Genomic DNA, 19,000 nt, shown 5'->3' with positions numbered 1-19,000 from the left:
ATTTTGGAAACATTTTACCAGGAAGTGAAGCAGCACAGCGTAGTGGATAGAGCATGGGCCTGGGAGTCAGAAGGTCGTGGGTTCTAATTCCACCTCTGCCACTTGTCTGATGTGTGTCCCTGGGCAAGTCACTTCACTTGTCTGTGCCTCGGTTACCTTATCTGTAAAATGGGAATTGAGACTGTGAGCCCCACGTGGGACAGGGACTGTGTCCAACCCATTTTGCCTGTATCCACCTTAATGCTTAGTACAGCACCTGGCACACCATAAGCACTTAATAAGTACTACAAGGATTATTATCATGCGGTTGATAATCCAAATCTACTCTGCTTATTTTCATGCCACCAGCCTGCAGCAATAAAGATGAAGCAGCAGGGCTTGGAGAAAGAGTAAGGGCCCGGGAGTCCGAGCAGCTGTGTTCTAGACCATGCTATGTGACCTTGGGGAAATCACTTACCTTCTCTGTGTCTCAGATAACTCATCTGTAAACCAGGGATAAAACACATGTGTTTCCTCCCTCTTAGACAGTGAGCCCCATGTGAGACAGGGATTGTAACTGATCTGTTTATATTGTATCTACCCCAGTGCTTGTCACAGGGCTTGGAACACAGTACACAAATACCATCCCAATCCTCCTCAACCTCTCAGCTGCCTTTGACACTGTGGACCACCCCCTTCTCCTCAACACGCTATCCAACCTTGGCTTCACAGACTCCGTCCTCTCCTGGTTCTCCTCATCTCTCTGGTCATTCATTCTCAATCTCTTTTGCAGGTTCCTCCTCCCCCTCCCATCCCCTTACTGGGGGGGTTCCCCAAGGTTCAGTTCTTGGTCCCCTTCTGTTCTCGATCTACACTCTCTCCCTTGGTGACCTCATTCGCTCCCACGGCTTCAACTATCATCTCCTATCATACGCTGATGACACCAAAATCTACATCTCTGCTCCTGCTCTCTTCCCCTCCCTCCAGGCCCGCATCTCCTCCTGCCTTCAGGACATCTCCATCTGGATGTCTGCCCACCACCTAAAACTCAACATGTCCAAGACTGAACTCCTTGTCTTCCCTCCCAAACCCTGCCCTCTCGCTGATTTTCCCATCTCTGTTGACGGCACTACCATCCTTCCCGTCTCACAAGCCCGCAACCTTGGTGTCATCCTCGACTCCGCTCTCTCATTCACCCCTCACATCCAAGCCGTCACCAAAACCTGCCGGTCTCAGCTCCGCAACATTGCCAAGATCCACCCTTTCCTCTCCATCCAAACCGCTACCCTGCTCGTTCAAGCTCTCATCCTATCCCGTCTGGACTACTGCAACAGCCTTCTCTCTGATCTCCCATCCTCATGCCTCTCCCCACTTCAATCCACACTTCATGCTGCTGCCCAGATTGTATTTGTCCAGAAACGCTCTGGGCATGTTACTCCCCTCCTCAAAAATCTCCAGTGGCTACCAATCAATCTGCACATCAGGCAGAAACTCCTCACCCTCGGCTTCAAGGCTCCCCATCACCTCGCCCCCTCCTACCTCACCTCCCTTCTCTCCTTCTACAGCCCAACCCGCAACCTCCGCTCCTCTGCCGCTAATCTCCTCACCGTGCCTCGTTTTCGCCTGTCCCGCCCTCGACCCCCGGCCCACATCATCCCCCTGGCCTGGAATGCCCTCCCTCTGCCCATCCGCCAAGCTAGCTCTCTTCCTCCCTTCAAGGCCCTACTGAGAGCTCACCTCCTCCAGGAGGCCTTCCCAGACTGAACCCCCTCCTTCCTCTCCCCCTCGTTCCCCTCTCCATTACCCCCGTTTTACCTCCTTCCCTTTCCCACAGCACCTGTATATATGTATATGTTTGTACATATTTATTACTCTTTATTTATTTTACTTGTACATATCTATTCTATTTATTTTATTTTGTTAATATGTTTGGTTTTGTTCTCTGTCTCCCCCTTCTAGACTGTGAGCCCACTGTTGGGTAGGGACTATATATGTTGCCAACTTGTACTTCCCAAGCGCTTAGTACAGTGTTCTGCACACAGTAGCGCTCAATAAATACGTTTGATTGATTGACTTAAATACCACAATTATTATCATTAAAGCAATTATCATTAAAACAATCCATATTGCTCAGTGATCTTGTGCCTCTATAACACTTAATCATAATGAGCAAACTTAAAAAAATGAGTGTCTATATTAGTTTTATTATTAGTGATATTTGTCAAGCACTTTGTGCAAAGCACTACACAATGCAATGGTAAAGGGTTCAAAAATTCACACACTGGGCCTGGCCCATAAGGGGTTCACAATTTAAAAATGGGGGAAAGTCTTATGACAAACACAAAGAGAGCTACCCAACAATCTACAAAGATTCACGGCTCTGTACCAATGTTTACTGCAATGTCAACTCCTTAAACCATTTTTTCAGTCTCGGTTTACAGTTTTACTGATGTCCTATTTAATCTTTTGTAAAGCTGGTTCCAGGCTGCCATAGATAGAAAGTTGCATCCTTCCAGTAACCATGACAATTAAATACTATCAGATTAAGGGTCTCAATTTAGAGTCGCCTTTTATGGTTCTATAATGTTGAAACGCAATACAGAAACATGGAGTGCTTCTCATTATGCTTTCTAACTTGTTTATTGAAAATAGAAATGCTACATGTGGTCAAAATTCTAAATGGAATGGTATTATTTGCTAGACAGACCATTTTTTATTACTGCTTAAAAACAAGTAAATGTCTAATTCTATCACATAACTATAAAATCCTGTAGGACTTTCATTTTGCCATATAATAAACCTCACCATAATATGTTTACTATATAATCAGTGTCTGCAGATTCAGCAAACATCAATCACAATTAATTTAAATGCATCGATGGTTTCTGGTAGAATTGGTCCTAAAGTGTTTTATGAAAATGAAATATAATAACAGCCCCATGGTAATGCTCATCCTCAAATTGGGCTAAAATTGAATTGGAGAATAGATTCACTCATTCATTCAATCATATTTATTGAGCACTTACTTTGTGCAAAGCACTGTAGTAGGAACTCGGGAGCGTACGATGTAACAAAAAACAAACACATTCCCTGTCCACAACAAGCTTTCAGGGGGTGGGGGGGTAGATATTAATATAAATAAATAAATAAATTACAAATATGTATTTAAGAGCTGTGGGGCTGGGAGGGGGGATGAATAAAGGGAGCAGGTCAGGGTCAGTAGAAGAAGAGGAAAGGAGGAGACCATTCTAGGCCAGAGGCAGGATGGGGGCAAGGGATCAGCAGTGAGATAAACAAGATCAAGGACACTGAGAAGGTCAGCATTAGAGGAGCGAAGTGTGTGGGCTGGGTTTAAAAGGAAAGTAGCAAGGTGAGGTAGGATGGGGCAAGGTGACTGAATGTTTCAAAGCCAATGGTAAGTAGTATTTGCTTGATGTCGAAGTGGATGGGCAACCCCTGGAGTTTAAGAAGTGGGGAAGCGTGGCTGAACATTTTTGCAGAAAAATGATTCAGGCAGCAGAGTAAAATATGGACTGGAGTGGACAGAGGCAGGAGCCTGAGAGGTCAGCAAAGAGGCTGATGCCGTAATCCAGGTGGGAGATGATGAGTGACTTTATTAACATGGTAGCAGTTTGGATGGAGAGCAAAGGGTGGATTTTTGTGAAGGTGGGACCGACAGGATTTAGTGATGGATTGAATAAGTGGGTTAAATGATAGAGAGAGTCAAGGATAACACTAAGGTTATGGACTTGTGAGACAGGAAAGATGGTGGTGCCATCTGCAGTGATGGGAAAGTCAGGGGGAGGACAGGGTCTGGGTGGGAAGATATGGAGTTCTGTTTTGGACATATTGAGCTTGAAGTGATGGTAGAACATCCAAGTGGAGATGTTTCGAAGGCAGGAGGAAATGAAAAACTGCAGAGAGGGAGAGATATCAGGGCTGGAGATGTAGATTTGGGTATCATCCACATAGAAGTGGAAGTTGAAGCTGGAGTGAATAAGTTCTCCTAGAGAGTGGGTATAGATGGAGTATAGAAGGGGACCCAGAACTGAACCTTGAGGGACCCCCCATAATAAGAGGGTGGGAGGCAGAGGAGGAGCCCACAAAGGAGACTGAGAATTCATTCATTCATTCAATCGTATTTATTGAGCGCTTACTGTGTGCAAAGCACTGTACCAAGCGCTTGGGAAGTACAAGTTGGCAACATGTAGAGGCGGTCCCTACCCAACAGTGGGCTCAGGGAGCAAGTCAGGGCAATGCAGAAGGGAAAGGGATAAGAAGAAAGGAGGTTATGGGTCTGGGAATCACAAGAAACCGGGCTCTAATCCCGGTTCCAACAGTTGTCTGCTGTGTGACCTTGGGTAAGTCACTTAACTTCTCTGTGCCTCAGTTACCTCATCTGCAAAAAGGGGTTTAAGACTGTGAGCCTCCTGTGGGGCATGGACTTTGTCCAACCTGATTAGCTTTTATCTACCCCAGTACTTAGTACAATCCCTGGTACACAATAAGCACTTAAATACTTTTTTTTTTTTTAAAAAAAAAAAAGAGGGGTTACCCTAATTCATTGAGTGCCTACCATGTGCAGCACTTTGGGAATGCAATAGTGATACATCATCGAAATGCCCTCTTACCTTTCTCCTCCCCCTCCTTTTCTTTCTGTTTCTTTTTATTCCCTCTTTTTTTTCTCCTGCTCCTTTAATTGCTAGACTTAATTTCTTGCAACCCTCCCTCTATTTGGGGGTTACAAAGAGTCAGTTTTGTAAAAAATACTACTGCATGAAACCATGAGAAGCAAAACCAACCACAATAAAAAGGTAACTGCCCCACTGAATCCAAACTTAGAACAATATTCAAAATCAGAAAAGGTTAAAATACTTTTTTCTATATAAGTTCACATTCTATAATGGGCAAATGCAAATTCAAAACACCTTACATACGTAAAATTTAAAAACTCCTTCAATAGAAAAGCTTACTATATGCAGAGAACTATATTAAGCACTTGGGAGAGTAAAACATATTGTACTCTCCCAAGTGTTTAGTACAGAGCTCTGCACACAGCAACTGCTCAATAAATATGACTGACTGACATACATTACCAGTCCACAGAGATTACACAATATTGTGGAAGAAAAAGCCCAAGCAAATTGTTGACAGTGAGAAAACAAAGAAATTACTGATTTTAGCAGAGGGATGGTACAATGAAACAGAAAATAAATATGTAGCATATGTCATCAACTGGTATCACTGTTCAGTATTCTTAAGTATTGAGAATGGGTGCAAAAACATATCAGGATTGACGTGAGTTGGCATAGTGGGAATTTAAAAGGTAAATTTCCTGGAGGAGGTGATATTTCAAGAGGTTCTGAATGAGGGGAGAAGTACCCTCTGGTAGAGTTGAAAGGAAGGAAGCCCTACAATCTCGGCTGTATTATACTTTCCCAGGCGCTTAGTACAGTACTGTCACACAGTAAGTGCTCAATAAATACCGCTGATTGATTGGTTGAACGAGTCTCGGCTACAGGAGGGAGAGTAAAGCAGAGGCATAAATGGGGATAAAACCTGTGAGCCACTTGAGCACTGTGAGCCCCTGATTATCTGGTATCTACCCTAGTGCTTAGAACAGTGCTTAGCACATAGTAAGTGTTTAACAAATACCATCATTATTATTTTTATTATTATAACCATTCCATTCCTAGCTTGGGCAGCGGCTAGTGAGTGGAAGGCAATTGCTACAAGTTAAAACTCCCCTGCACTGGGCAGCAGCAGATGGGAGAGAGTTGAGGGTAGAGACTCAAGCTGACTAGGTGGAAGGCGGCAATGGTAAACCATTTCCATATTTTTTACCAAGAAAACGGTATGGATTCATTCATTCATTCACATTTACTAAGTGCTTACTGTGTGCAGAGCACTGTACTAAGCGCTTGGGAAAGTACGATTCAACAATAAACAGGGACATTCCCTGCCCATAACAAGCTCGCAGTCTAGAAGTGGGGAGACAGACATCAATACAAATAAATAAAATTACAGATGCATACATAAGTGCTATGGGGCTGGGAGGCCCACGGAGTGGGGTAGGGGAGCAAAGGGAGCCGGTCAGGGCAATGCAGAAGGGTGTGGGAGATGAGGAAATGTGGGGCTTAGTCTGGGAAGGCCAATTGGAGGAGATGTGCCTTCAATAAGACCTTGAAGGGGGAGAGAGTACTTGTCTGTCAGATTTGAGGAGGGAGGGTGTTCCAGGCCAGAGGCAGGACGTGGGCCAGGGGTCAGCGGCGAAACAGGTGAGATCGAGGCACAGTGAGAAGGTTAATGCTAGGATGATTGCAGATCGATGTGGGGCGTTCTGGGACAGATGTGCCCATGCAAGTACCCGCTATGGGTTGGAAACTACTCGGCAGCATAAGACAAGATATTTCCTGAGCACTTACACTGTAAGTGCTGACCTCTATTCTGTAATAGTGTTGGTGGCCATGATCCCAGTGTCCACAACAGCTTAAAGTCTACAGGAGTAAAAGCTCAAGTATTACCATCGATTATTTGATTGATTGATTACTAGATGGCAAGTGGAGTGAGCAAAACATGAGTGAGATGTTGGCTAGAGAATATGACCGGCATCTGGTGGCTTATCACCGGATGTGAATTTGACTGAAAACGGTCAAGCGAGAGTGACACTGCCAACCACATTTGCCACAAAGACTTTCTCTTGTCCTGCTGAGTTTACTGTTGCCAAATCCTGGACCTCTTCTTGTTTTGGCTTCACTCTCACCAGCTTCTCAAAGCTTGACTTCAAAAGGGCCACTCCTTTTTGGTTATTAAAGGCCAGAGAGGTTTGTCTGTTGAAGTGTTCTCTCAACATTCAGCCATGAGCAGCAAGAGGAACAGAGAACTAGCATGGCCTAGCAGAAAGAGCATGAGCCTGAGAGGCACAGGACCTGGGTTCTACTCCCAGCTCTGCCAACTGCTTGCTGTGTGACTTTGGGCCAATCACTTTACTTCTCTGTGCCTCAATTCTAGGCATAGAGCACACTCTAATTAAACTGTGAGTCCCATGCTGGACAGGGACAGCCTGGCCTAGTGGGAGGAGGCCAGGCTTGGGAGCCAAGGGCCTGGGTTTTAATCCTAGTTCTATCACTTTTCTGCAGTGTGACTTTGGGCAAGTCACTTCACTGTTCTGTGCCTCAGTTCCCTTATCTACAAAATGGGGACTAAGACTGTGGGCTCCATGTGGGAGAGTGACTGTGTCCAAGCTTATCAGCTTACATCTATCCCAGAACTTAGTCTGTTTTTGTTTTTTTAAAATGGTATTTGTTGAGCACTTGTCTTGTGCTATGCTGTCCAGTTGTCTCCAACCCACAGTGACAAGAATACGATTCTCCCAAAACACCCCACCTTCATCTGCAATCATTATGGTAGCGTATCGATAGGTTTTCTTGGAAGTGGTTTCTATGGAAGTGGCTTACCATCGTCTCCTTCAACTTGAGTCTCCTCCCTTGATTCTCTCCCCTGCCACTGTTGCCCAGCACAGACGAGTTTTCACTTGTAGCAGATTGCCTTCCACTCGCTAGCCACTGCCCAAGCTAGGAATGGAATGGGTAGGCCTCTGCCTGACTCTCCCTCTCATAGCCGAGGCTGGTAGAATACTTGAAACACTCCAGGTGTGTTCCTAAGGCAGGTGTTAAGCACTTATTGTCAAACACTGTTCTAGCTATTGGGTTAGATAGAAGTTAGGTTGGACACAGTCCCTATTTTAAAATATGGTATTTGTTAAGCACTTATTACGTGCCCAGCACTGTACTAAGTGTTGGGGTATATACAGGCTGATCAGGTTGGAAACCGTTCCTGAGTCAGTGGCTCACTGGATCGAAGAGGTGGAGGGGCGGGAGGGCTTATGCAGTGTCTATCACCAAAGGCCATGTAGTATATCTAGTCCTATTTAATTTATTCTATTCAACAATAATGAAGGAAGTTACAGGGGACTTGGGGGTTGGTGTTAGACTGTGTACTAAACTCAGTCATTCAATTCAGCAGGTTATAAGCACCAGAGTCCTTGAAAGCAGTCATTCAGGAGTTGCAATAGTGATTGGCTACCCAATAGATGCTCTTACCAAGAAGACACGCAGAGGTTTATTAACTGCTGGGCAATGATCACACAGCACTAAAGACCGATGATAACCCTAAAAAAAACAGAAGTCATCTACCAGCCTGTACCACAGAAAACTTGAACACAACCAAGGAGTTCCACTTGCAGCAACTAACTGAAGGCTATTTTAGGGATCCAGTAAACTAGTCAGTCAGTCATATTTACTGAGCACTGATTGTGTGCAGAGCACTGTATTAAGCACTTGGGAGAGTACAATATAATAATAAACAGACACATCCCTGCTCACAATGAGCTTACAGTCTAACCAGTGATGCAATGATAGTGGCTTAGTGGAAAGAGCCTGGGCTTGGGAGTCAGAGGAAGTGCATTCTAATCCTGGCTCTGCCACTTGTCTGCTGTGTCCCAGAGAGATAAGAGGAGAAACAGGAGAGGGCAGAGTTAGTGAAGTCAAGGTTGGAGCACTTTTCCAGGAGAAGGGGTTGGTCGACAGTGTGGAAGGCAGTTGAGAGGTCTAAGAAGATTATGATGGAGTAGAGGCTGCTGGATTGGCAAGAAGTAGATCATTGGTGACTTTTGAGAGGGTGGTTTCTGTGGAGTGAAAGGGACAGAAGCCAGATTAGATGGGGTCAAGGAGAGAACTGGAGGAGAGGAATTTGGGATAGTGGGTGTAGACAACTTGCTCAAGGAGTTTGGAGAGGAATGGTAGGATGGAGATGAGGAAATAACTGGAGGGAGCCATGGGGTCAAGAGAAGGTTTTTCAGGACAGGGGAGACTTGGTCATGTTTGAAAGCAGTGGGGACGAAGCCATTGGAGAGTGAATAGTTGAAGAGAGTAGTTAGGGAGGAAAGAAGGGAGGGGGCAATTGTTTTGATAGATGAATCAAATTCCTTCCCTCTGGGAAGTAAAGTGTTCAAATAGATATTAAAATCAAATCTCCTCCAAGTCCTCATTTCTTCTATCCCCTCTCCCTTATACTTCACTCTAGCCCTTGGATTTGTACCCCTATTCACACCCCCACAGCACTTCTGTACATATCCATAATTTATTTCAATGTTTGTCTCCCCCTTAGACTGTTAGCTCATTGTGGGCAGGGAATGAGTCTACCATGTCTGCTATATTGTACTCTCCCAAAAGCTCAGTACAGACTTCTGTGCATAGTAACTGCTGAATAAATATGATTGACTAATTGGGAATTACCTCTGTTCTAAAGACCGAGTGGCCTTAATGAGCACCAGCCAGTGAATCCCGATCATGGGACTGTAGTATTTGTTATAATGAAGCCCGAGGGCAATGAAGAACCCAGCTCTGGGCAAGAAAATCCAGTTCACATTGTGATACTGGTTTCAAGGAGGAGCTACCTTTCACCCTCTATCCCATCTCCATTGTGATACTGGTTTTGAGGAAAAGGTACATTCATTCATTCAATGGTATTTATTCATTCATTCAATCGTATTTATTGAACGCTTACTGTGTGCAGAGCACTGTACTAAGCAATTGGGAAGTACAAATCACCTCTATCCAGTTCTGTGCTACAACAGATCACATTCCAGAGAAGGTCAGATATAGAAATGAGTGGATACAGCATGCACATTTCTAGTATTTCCCAGTGCCCACCATTTTTTACTGTATTTGCCATGCACTTACTGTGTGCCAAGCACTGTACTAAGCACTGGTTTAGAAACAAGCTATTTAGGATGACCCAGTCCAGTCCCACATGGGGTTCACAGTCTTCATCTCCATTTTATAGATGAGAGAACGGAGGCACTTTACTCTATCACATACATTCTTGTATAGGTGAATGAGTTCTGTACCTAAACAGTAGACTTGAAAAATGTAAACTGAAAAAAAAATCCATCAACAGATGCACTTCAAAGTTTGTATTTTAGAAAAAAAAATATTTGGATTTCATCCATTTCTACTCTAGTCTCTGTGAGATTGCTCATTCACATAAGCCTCTGCTTTGCCCAGCCTAGTGGGAGTTTTCATCTTCAAAGTACACAATTAACAAAACCAACATGACAAACTCATTCTTGTAGATGGGAGTGTTTATGTAGTTATCCTCACTTTTGAAAAGGTACAAATTAATTATACACCAAGACCATAAGCTCACTGTGGGCAGGAATGTGTCTGTTATACTGTTGTGTTGCACTTTCCCAAGTACTTAGAACAGTGCTCTGCAAACAGTAAATGTTAGAGCAATATACGATTAATAACAATATGTTATTAAATAGAACTAAAGAAATGGATTTGGTGAATTCTTTTATCTTTACTCAAGCATCACAGATAGTGTCAATGGATGCACCTCCTATAGGGAGAGAGGCAGTGGTCCAAGATTAACAAGGAGGTAGAGAGAAAACACAAGATAAAGTATGAGAAGCTCATAAGCAGTCATAGAAGACACTCTCTCCCTCACATTTCCCAGCTGCACTGAGGACCCAATAGTAAGGTAGGAGAATTGACATGCTGGTCCGCTCTAGATTTAATGGAACAGTAAATACTCAATTATTAAAAATGTGTAGGCCCCAGAGGAAAAAGTGAAAAAAAATCAATTTGTACAAAATTTGAAGTATTCCAGCAGCGTGGCTCAGTGGAAAGAGCCCAGGCTTTGGAGTCAGAAGTCATGGGTTCAAATCCCGGCTCTGCAAGTGTCAGCTGTGTGACTTTGGGCAAGTCACTTAACTTCTCTGTGCCTCAGTTACCTCATCTGTAAAATGGGGATGAAGACTGTGGGGGCCCCCGTGGGACAACCTGATCACCTTGTAACCTCCCCAGCACTTAGAACAGTACTTTGCGCATAGTAAGCACTTAATAAATGCCATTAAAAAAAGAAACAGAAACGTCACAATATAGTTTCTTCCTACAACTGGTAATAGAAAGACAACAGGAGAAATAAATTTAGCCCACTATCAATGAAAATCTTAAAAAAAAAAACATTGGGTACACTTCCAAGGAATTTTTTTTATACCCAACAACATACTTGATCCTGAATTTGTTTTCATGAATCAAAAATTACACAACTTAAAAATATTCCCCATAGTTCTTCTTAAACCATCATTAGCCTAATGTGCATATAGTTTAAAAATACAATACAAATGAATTGCACAAAATGTTCATTAGTCATTTCTTCACTAACTACAGAATCTTTTAAATATCACTGATTTCCCTCCTCAAGACAAAGAATTGCTCCATCCTAGCAATTTTGCTTTCAACTTTTATTAATCTTCCTGTTTGTCCACTGCCCGATTTTGATTAGACAAAATCTAATTCCTTTTAAGACCCAGATAAGCAGATAGGCGACTGTGCCTCTCAGTGGGCTATTTCTCCTCCCTCTTCTCCCCAGAGGGATTCAGCCTCAGGGGGGTGAGTAGTCTGAGGGATTCCCTCTTTTAGAAGCCATTAAATTGTTCACTAACATTTGTAAATCTCAGTTCACTGATCAGTTTCTTACAACTGACACTGTTCTGTTTACTCCACAAGAATTCCTTGCAAGTTATGGTCTGACTTTTTCTGCAAGTTGAGAAGTCAGGTTATAAGCACTCATTCTCCAATGATATGCTGTTAGTCTAGGATGAGCCTAGCAACGGATCAACTGAAGGGAAGAATGTCTCCCTTGCCATCAGGACTGGTCTCCCTCAAGGAGCAATCATTCACTGGTCCAACAGATCACAGTGTAAATTACCATAAAAAAAGTATTTATTAAGTGCTTTCTATATGCTAAACACTGTACTCAACACTGGGGTAGGTACAAGGGTGGCTCCGTGGAAAGAGCCCGGGATTGGGAGTCAGAAGTCACGGGTTCTAATCCCAGCTCTGCCACTTGTCAGCTGTGTGACTTTGGGAAAGTCACTTAACTTCTCTGAGCCTCAGTTCCCTCATCTGTAAAATGAGGATGAGGACCGTGAGCCCCACGTGGGACAACCTGATCACCTTGTATCCCCCCCCCACAGCGCTTAGAACAGTGCTTCACACATAGCCCTTAACAAATGCCATTATTATAATTATTATACAAGCTAATCAGTTTGGACACAGTCCATGTCCCACATGGGGCTTACAGTCTTAATTTTCATTTTACAGATGAGGTAAGTCACAGAGAAGTGAAGTGATTTGCCCAAGGTTACACAGCAGACAAGTGGCAGTGACAGAATTAGAACCCAGGTCCCTTGGGCTCCCAGGACCATGATCTATCCACTGGGTCATGCTGCTTCTCTTGTCCTCACTGGGTTTCAATTCATGTTTTGTAAATGTCAGAGAGAAACCCCAGGCAATTTTGAAGGAATACTGTGATTATTTCTATTAATCAGTTGAACTTCATGATAGAGAAGACTTTGCAACAACTCCTGAATTTGTCACCCTTCCTGCTATAAAATGAACTTGCTGACAAGTGTGCTTTCTGACAAGGAAGGTTCATTCCTAGGGCATATGTCATGTTGTAGGTTGTAGTTGAACAATGCTTCGCTCACATTAAGCAACCAATATCCTGGAACACCTACTCCCAGACACCTTCACTAATGTGGGGAACCAATTTTTTGCCACTGGATCATGAAATTACTTAAGGTGATTTAGCATAGCAGTGAATGGTTGCACCATGATGTTTCATAAATATTAGTAAAAGATTCAGAATTTTCTTTGCTTTTGCAGAGTATTTTCATTTGTTGCAGTTTTCCCCCCAGAATTTACCCTTTAGTCTCCCCTCTAGCTATTTTTCTCTCTACCATAGGATGCTCCCATCTATCCGCCCCAGCCTCAGAATTTGCAAATTGCTCCTGGAAGGCTGAAAGCAAGGCAGCACAGAGAGAGGACGGGCTGACAGCAAGCAAGGCAGCACAGAGAGAGGTTGGGCACGTGTGAGCTATAAATAGCCTGATGCTGTTGGTGGATTTGCACTGCTGCACAGGCTGAGGCTGGGATGAATAAATGCAGAAGATTCCCTACTCCCCGCCACCCTGCAGCATTTTGTAGGGACTCCCAGAATGGAGGTGGGGTGGGGGCCTGTTGTCCTGCGGTAGAGCTTCAGCCTGGAAATAATTCCCTACAAAACGCTGGCCTGGAGCTGGGAGCAATCTGCCACCAGCAGCAGAAGCGGGTACAGAGCCAACCCAGGTAGCCTGGATCTGTGGCCCCTCTGCCCACCCACTGGCCCGGTCCTGGTCCACTCAGCTCCCTTGTCCCCTCGCTCGGGGTCTCCGGGGCTCAGGCCTTCTCCAGGAGCTGGAGGGAAGTCAGTCCCCTTTGGACTCCCCCTGCCAGGGGTGGGCTGAGGGAGGGAAGGAGAGAGAGTCAAGGGCAAGCGCCTGACTCCCCTTCCGCCCGATGGCCCAGCCTCTCTGGGGATGGATGGATGGATGGATGGAAAAAACCCCAGTGACTTGCAGGCTTCCCACCAGCTTCCTCACAACTGGTGGAGCGCGTCAGGGGACCAGGCAGGACTCACCACCACCAGCCTCGCTTTTCCTGGGCACCTGGGCAGTGGCCAGGCTCTCTGAAAACGGGGAAGGGACGGACAGGAATGGAGGAGAGGGAGGGTAGTGGGGGAAGGGATGAGCAGGAGGAGGGGAAGAGAGAGAGGGAGAAATGGGGGGAAGAGAGGGAGGGGGAAGGCGGGAAAGAGAGGGAGGGGGAAAGGGGGGGAAGAGAGGGAGGGGGAAGGGGGAAGAGAGGGAGGGGGAAGGCGGGAAAGAGAGGGGAAAGGGGGGAAGAGAGGGGGAAAGGGGGGGGGAAGAGAGGGAGGGGAAAGGGGGGAAGAGAGGGAGGGGAAAGGGGCGGAAGAGAGGGAGGGGGAAAGGGGGGTAGAGAGGGAGGGGGAAGAGAGGGAGGGGGAAGGCGGGAAAGAGAGGGAGGGGGGAAAGGGGGGAAGAGAGGGAGGGGGAAAGGGGGGAAGAGAGGGAGGGGGAAAGGGGGGAAGAGAGGGAGGGGGAAAGGGGGGTAGAGAGGGAGGGGGAAAGGGGGGTAGAGAGGGAGGGGGAAAGGGGGGTAGAGAGGGAGGGGGAAAGGGGGGTAGAGAGGGAGGGGGAAAGGGGGGTAGAGAGGGAGGGGGAAAGGGGGGTAGAGAGGGAGGGGGGAAAGGGGGGTAGAGAGGAGGGGGGGAAAGGGGGAAGAGAGGGAGGGGGAAAGGGGGGTAGAGAGGGAGGGGGAAAGGGGAGAAGAGAGGGAGGGGGAAAGGGGGGAAGAGAGGGAGTACTTCCCAAGTGCTTAGTACAGTGCTCTTCACACAGTAAGCGCTCAATAAATATGACCGAATGAATGATTGAATGGGGAAAGAGAGGGGAGAAAGAGGGAAAAAGAGGGGGGGGGGAATGGGAAGGGGAAAGAGGGGGAGGGGAGAAAGGAGAAAAGAGAGGGAGGGGGAAGGAGGAAAAGAGAGGGAGGGGGAAAGAGGAAAAGGGGGGAGGGGGAAGAGGAAAAGGAGGGAGGGGGAAGAGGAAAAGGAGGGAGGGGAAGAGGAAAAGGGGGGAGGGGAAGAGGAAAAGGGGGGAGGGGAAGAGGAAAAGGGGGGAGGGGAAGAGGAAAAGGGGGGAGGGGGAAGAGGAAAAGGGGGGAGGGGGAAGAGGAAAAGGGGGGAGGGGAAGAGGAAAAGGGGGGAGGGGGGAAGAGGAAAAGGGGGGAGGGGGAAGAGGAAAAGGGGGGAGGGGGAAGAGGACAAGGGGGGCGGGGGAATAGGAAAAGGGGGGAGGGGGAAGAGGAAAGGGGGGAGGGGGAAGAGGAAAAGGGGGAGGGGGAAGAGGAAAAGGGGGGGAAGAGGAAAAGAGGGGAAAGGGGGGAGAGAGGGAGGGGAAAGGGGGGAAGAGAGGGGGGGGGAAGAGGAAAAGGGGGGGGAAGAGGAAAAGGGGGAGGGGGAAGAGGAAAAGGGGGGAGGGGGAAGAGGAAAAGGGGAAGAGGGGAGGAGAAGGGGAAGAGCGGAGGGGGAAGAGAGGGGGAGGGGGAAAAGGTGGCAGGAGAGGGGGGAGGGGGGAGAGAGGGGGAGCGAGGGGGGAAAGAGAGGGAGGAGGAGGGTAACAGAAGATGAGAGCAAGGCTAGAAGAGGGTGGAAGGGTTGGGAGTACAGGGGGAAGAGGAAGGGGAGGAGAGGAAGGAGGAGAAAGGGGAGGGGCAGAGGGGTGGGGAAGGGAGGGGCAGAGGGGTGGGGAGGGAAGGGGAGACCTGGCCGCCTCTTTTCCTCCGCCCGCCCCGCGCCCCGCCCGGGGTCTGCCTGATCTGCCCCCACAGCCCGGCCTGCCAGGCGCTCCGGCCACAAGCAAGAGCAAAACCCCCCGTGGCCCGGCCCTGGGGATACCGCCAAGAGGTTGGTCCGACACCGGACAACCTGCCGTTCCCCGGCAGTGCCAGCCTGGCCCTGCCCAAGCCCTCCAGCACAGACTGCATTGGGTTTATCAGGCCAGTCACAGGAGGAGGCCGCAGCATCGCGGGGAAAGTTGCGTGGACCGCAGCCGGGAGGGAGGGAGGGATGGTGCAGTGTACAGTGCTAAGCGCTTAGTACAGTGCTCTGCACACAGTAAGCGCTCAATAAATACGATTGAATGGTGGGAGGGATGCAGCGTGGCTCAGTGGAAAGACCCCGGGCTTGGGAGTCAGAGGTCATGGGTTCTAATCCCGGCTCCGCCACATGTCTGCTGTGTGACCTTGGGCAAGTCACAACTTCTCTGAGCCTCAGTTCCCTCATCTGACAAATAGGGATTAAGACTGTGAGCCCCACGTGGGACTACCCGATCACCTTGTATCCTCCCAGCGCTTAGAACAGGTTTTCGCACATAGTAAGCGCTTAACAAATACCAACATTATTATTATTATTAAAATGGGGATGAAGACTGTGAACCCCACGTGGGACAACCCGGTCACCTTGTATCCCCCCCAGCGCTTAGAACAGGGTTGTGCACATAGTAAGCGCTTAACAAATACCAACATTATTATTATTATTATTAAAATGGGGATGAAGACTGTGAGCCCCACGTGGGACAACCCGATCACCTTGTATCCTCCCAGTGCTTAGAACAGGTTTTCGCACATAGTAAGCGCTTAACAAATACCAACATTATTATTAAAATGGGGATGAAGACTGTGAGCCCCACGTGGGACAACCCGGTCACCTTGTATCTCCCCCCCAGCGCTTAGAACAGTGCTTCGCACACAGTAAGCGCTTAACAAATACCAACATTATTATTATTAAAATGGGGATGAAGACCGCGAGCACCGTGAGCCCCACGTGGGATAACCTGCTCACCTTGTATCCCCCCCAGCGCTTAGAACAGGGCTTCGCACACACTAAGCGCTTAACAAATACCAACATTATTATTACTAAAATGGGGATGAAGACCGTGAGCCCCACGTGGGACAACCTGCTCACCTTGTATCCCCCCAGCGCTTAGAACAGTGCTTCGCACACAGTAAGCGCTTAACAAATACCAACATTATTATGATTAAAATGGGGATGAAGACCGTGAGCCCCACGTGGGACAACCTGCTCCCCTTGTATCCCCCCAGCTCTTAGAGTAGGGCTTCGCACATAGTAAGCGCTTAACAAATACCAACATTATTATGATTAAAATGGGGATGAAGACCATGAGCCCCACGAGGGACAACCCGCTCACCTTGTATCCTCCCCCAGAGCTTAGAACAGGGCTTCGCACATAGTAAGCGCTTAACAAATGCCATCATTATTATTATTATACAGGGATACAGGGATGGAGGGAGGGATGGAGGGAGGGTCTCCCTTGCTCCTCCGAAGATGCTGAGCTGCCCCTCCTGGCATCTTCTGTCCACCCTCTATCTCATCCTCCCTCTCCCCTGCCCAATGCACCACCGGAGCTGCCTTCGCCCCCGTTTCCTTCAGCACGCGGCCCCCAACTCATGCCACCCTCTCGGGGGGAAATTTTTTTTTTTTTTTTTTTTAGGTGCATAGGGGGTCGACGGCGAAGGACCAGTTGGATTAGTGCTCCTGCTGGGCATTGAGGCCGGCCTCCTACCTGTTAGCCTCGGTCCCATCCGAGCCTTGGCTTAGCTTGATCGGGTCCCCACGGGTCCCCTCCGTCCGTTGGGCGGGTCACACCTGGGCGAGGACCACCGGGAGGCCGAGCCCACCCACCCGCCTCGGCCCCAGCCGTCCCACCTCCCGGCGCCCTCATTGGGCGACGCCCCCCCTGGCTGGGCGGGACCAAGAGCAAAGGCCCGGTCTGATTGGCCGGGCCTGCTGTCAGTCACACACCCCCCCCCCCCCAGGACTGGCAGGCCGGGCCCGAGGGGGAGTGGGGGAAATCTCACAGCTGCAATGGGTCTGCAATCCAAGCGGCAGCATCCCCGATCCGGGAAAAGGAGGAGGAGGAGGGATGCTTGGGTGCCTTGTGGGTTGCAGCCAGAGAAGGCTGGAAGAAAAAGGAGGGGGAGGAAGAGGTCAGAGCTGATCCCCCTTCAGGGACCCTCAAACCAAAAGATTTGACAGGGATCAATCGATCAATCAATCGTATTCATTGAGCGCTTACTGTGTGCAGAGCACTGGACTAAGCGCTTGGGAAGTACAAGTTGGCAACATATAGAGACAGGCCCTACCCAACAGTGGGCTCACAGTCTAGAAGTGGGGAGGCTAGGGATGGGGAGGAAGCCAAAAGGGGAGGTTATTTCGGTACCCTAGGCACTGGTGAAATAATAATAATAATAATAATAATGGCATTTATTAAGCGCTTACTATGTGCCAAGCACTGCTCTAAGCGCTGGGGAGGTTACAAGGTGATCAGGTTGTCCCACGGGGGGCTCAAAGTCTTAATCCCCATTTTACGGAGGAGGTAAGTGAGGCACAGAGAAAATAATAATAATGGCATTAATTAATCGCTTACTATGTGCCAAGCACTGTTTTAAGCGCTGGGGAGGTTATAGGCTGATCAGGTTGTCCCACGGGGGGCTCACAGTCATAATCCCCATTTTACAGAGGAGGTAACTGAGGCACAGAGAATATAATAATAATGGCATTTATTAAGCACTTACTATGTGCCAAGCACTGTTCTAAGCGCTGGGGAGGTTACAAGGTGATCAGGTTGTCCCACGGGGGGCTCACAGTCTTAATCCCCATTTTACAGAGGAGGTAACTGAGGCACAGAGAAGTGAAGTGACTTGCCCAAAGTCACACATCTGACAATTGGCGGAGTCGGTATTTGAACCCATGACCTCTGACTCCAAAGCCCGTGCTCTCTCCACTGAGCCACACTCCTTGGTGAAACCTTCAACAAGATCCCTACAAAGATGTTTCACTTTTAGACTGTAAGCCCGCTTTTGGGTAGGGACCATCTCTATTCATTCAATCGTATTTATTGAGCACTTACTGTGTGCAGAGCACTGTACTAAGCGCTTGGGAAGTACAAGTCAGCAACCTATAGAGACGGGCTCACAGTCTAGAAAGGGGAGACAAGCAACAAAACACAGGTGTCAAAATCGTCAGAACTACAGGTTGCCGACTTGTACTTCTCATGCGCTTAGTACAGTGCTCTGCAAACAGGAAGTGCTCAATAAATACGATTGAATGAATGTTTCTTACACATAAAGCTATAAGTTTAAAGATTACAATTTCCTGTTCTGCTTTAATATTACACAATCTCTAGCTGGCCTGTGTATGAAAAAACAAATCAGTCTGTTTAAGGCAGAAAACCTGCCAAATCTGTTAACATGCAGAAACAAACTAAGTTAAGCCCACAAAAATAAGAGAAGCAGTGTGGCCTAGTGGATGGAGCATGGGCCTGGGAGTCAGAGGACCTGGGTTCTAATCCTGGCTCGGCCACTTGTCTGCTGTGTGACCTTGGGCGAGACACAACTACTCTGTGCCTCAGTTACCTCATCTGTAAAAATGTGGATTAATCCCATGAGCCCTATGCAGGACAGGGACTCTGTCCAAACTGATTAGCATGTAGCTACCCTAGAACTTACTGCAGTGCGTGGCACATAAT

At 47.6% G+C, this 19,000-nt stretch overlaps 1 protein-coding gene and 1 non-coding gene across 4 annotated transcripts in view; both read right to left on the bottom strand.

Moving 5' to 3' along the window:
- CNTN1 (contactin 1) overlaps positions 1 to 17,118 on the bottom strand; it is a 520,093-nt gene extending 502,975 nt beyond the window's left edge. For all 3 annotated transcript variants that reach the window (XM_038769914.1, XM_038769941.1, XM_038769948.1), the window contains exon 1: positions 17,036 to 17,118. The gene's annotated coding sequence lies outside the window, so the exon portion shown is untranslated. The remainder of the gene's footprint in view (positions 1 to 17,035) is intronic.
- Positions 7,512 to 7,651, bottom strand: LOC119923648. Its single transcript, XR_005448926.1, has one exon. It is a non-coding gene; the product is annotated as a small nucleolar RNA SNORA7 (small nucleolar RNA).
- Positions 17,119 to 19,000: the final 1,882 nt, after the last annotated feature.

This window comes from Tachyglossus aculeatus, chromosome 2, assembly GCF_015852505.1.
Source record: "Tachyglossus aculeatus isolate mTacAcu1 chromosome 2, mTacAcu1.pri, whole genome shotgun sequence".
In the NCBI taxonomy this organism is placed as follows: domain Eukaryota; kingdom Metazoa; phylum Chordata; class Mammalia; order Monotremata; family Tachyglossidae; genus Tachyglossus; species Tachyglossus aculeatus.
The sequence above is the reverse complement of the archived record's forward strand: the minus strand, read 5'-3'. Positions and strand labels throughout refer to the sequence as shown.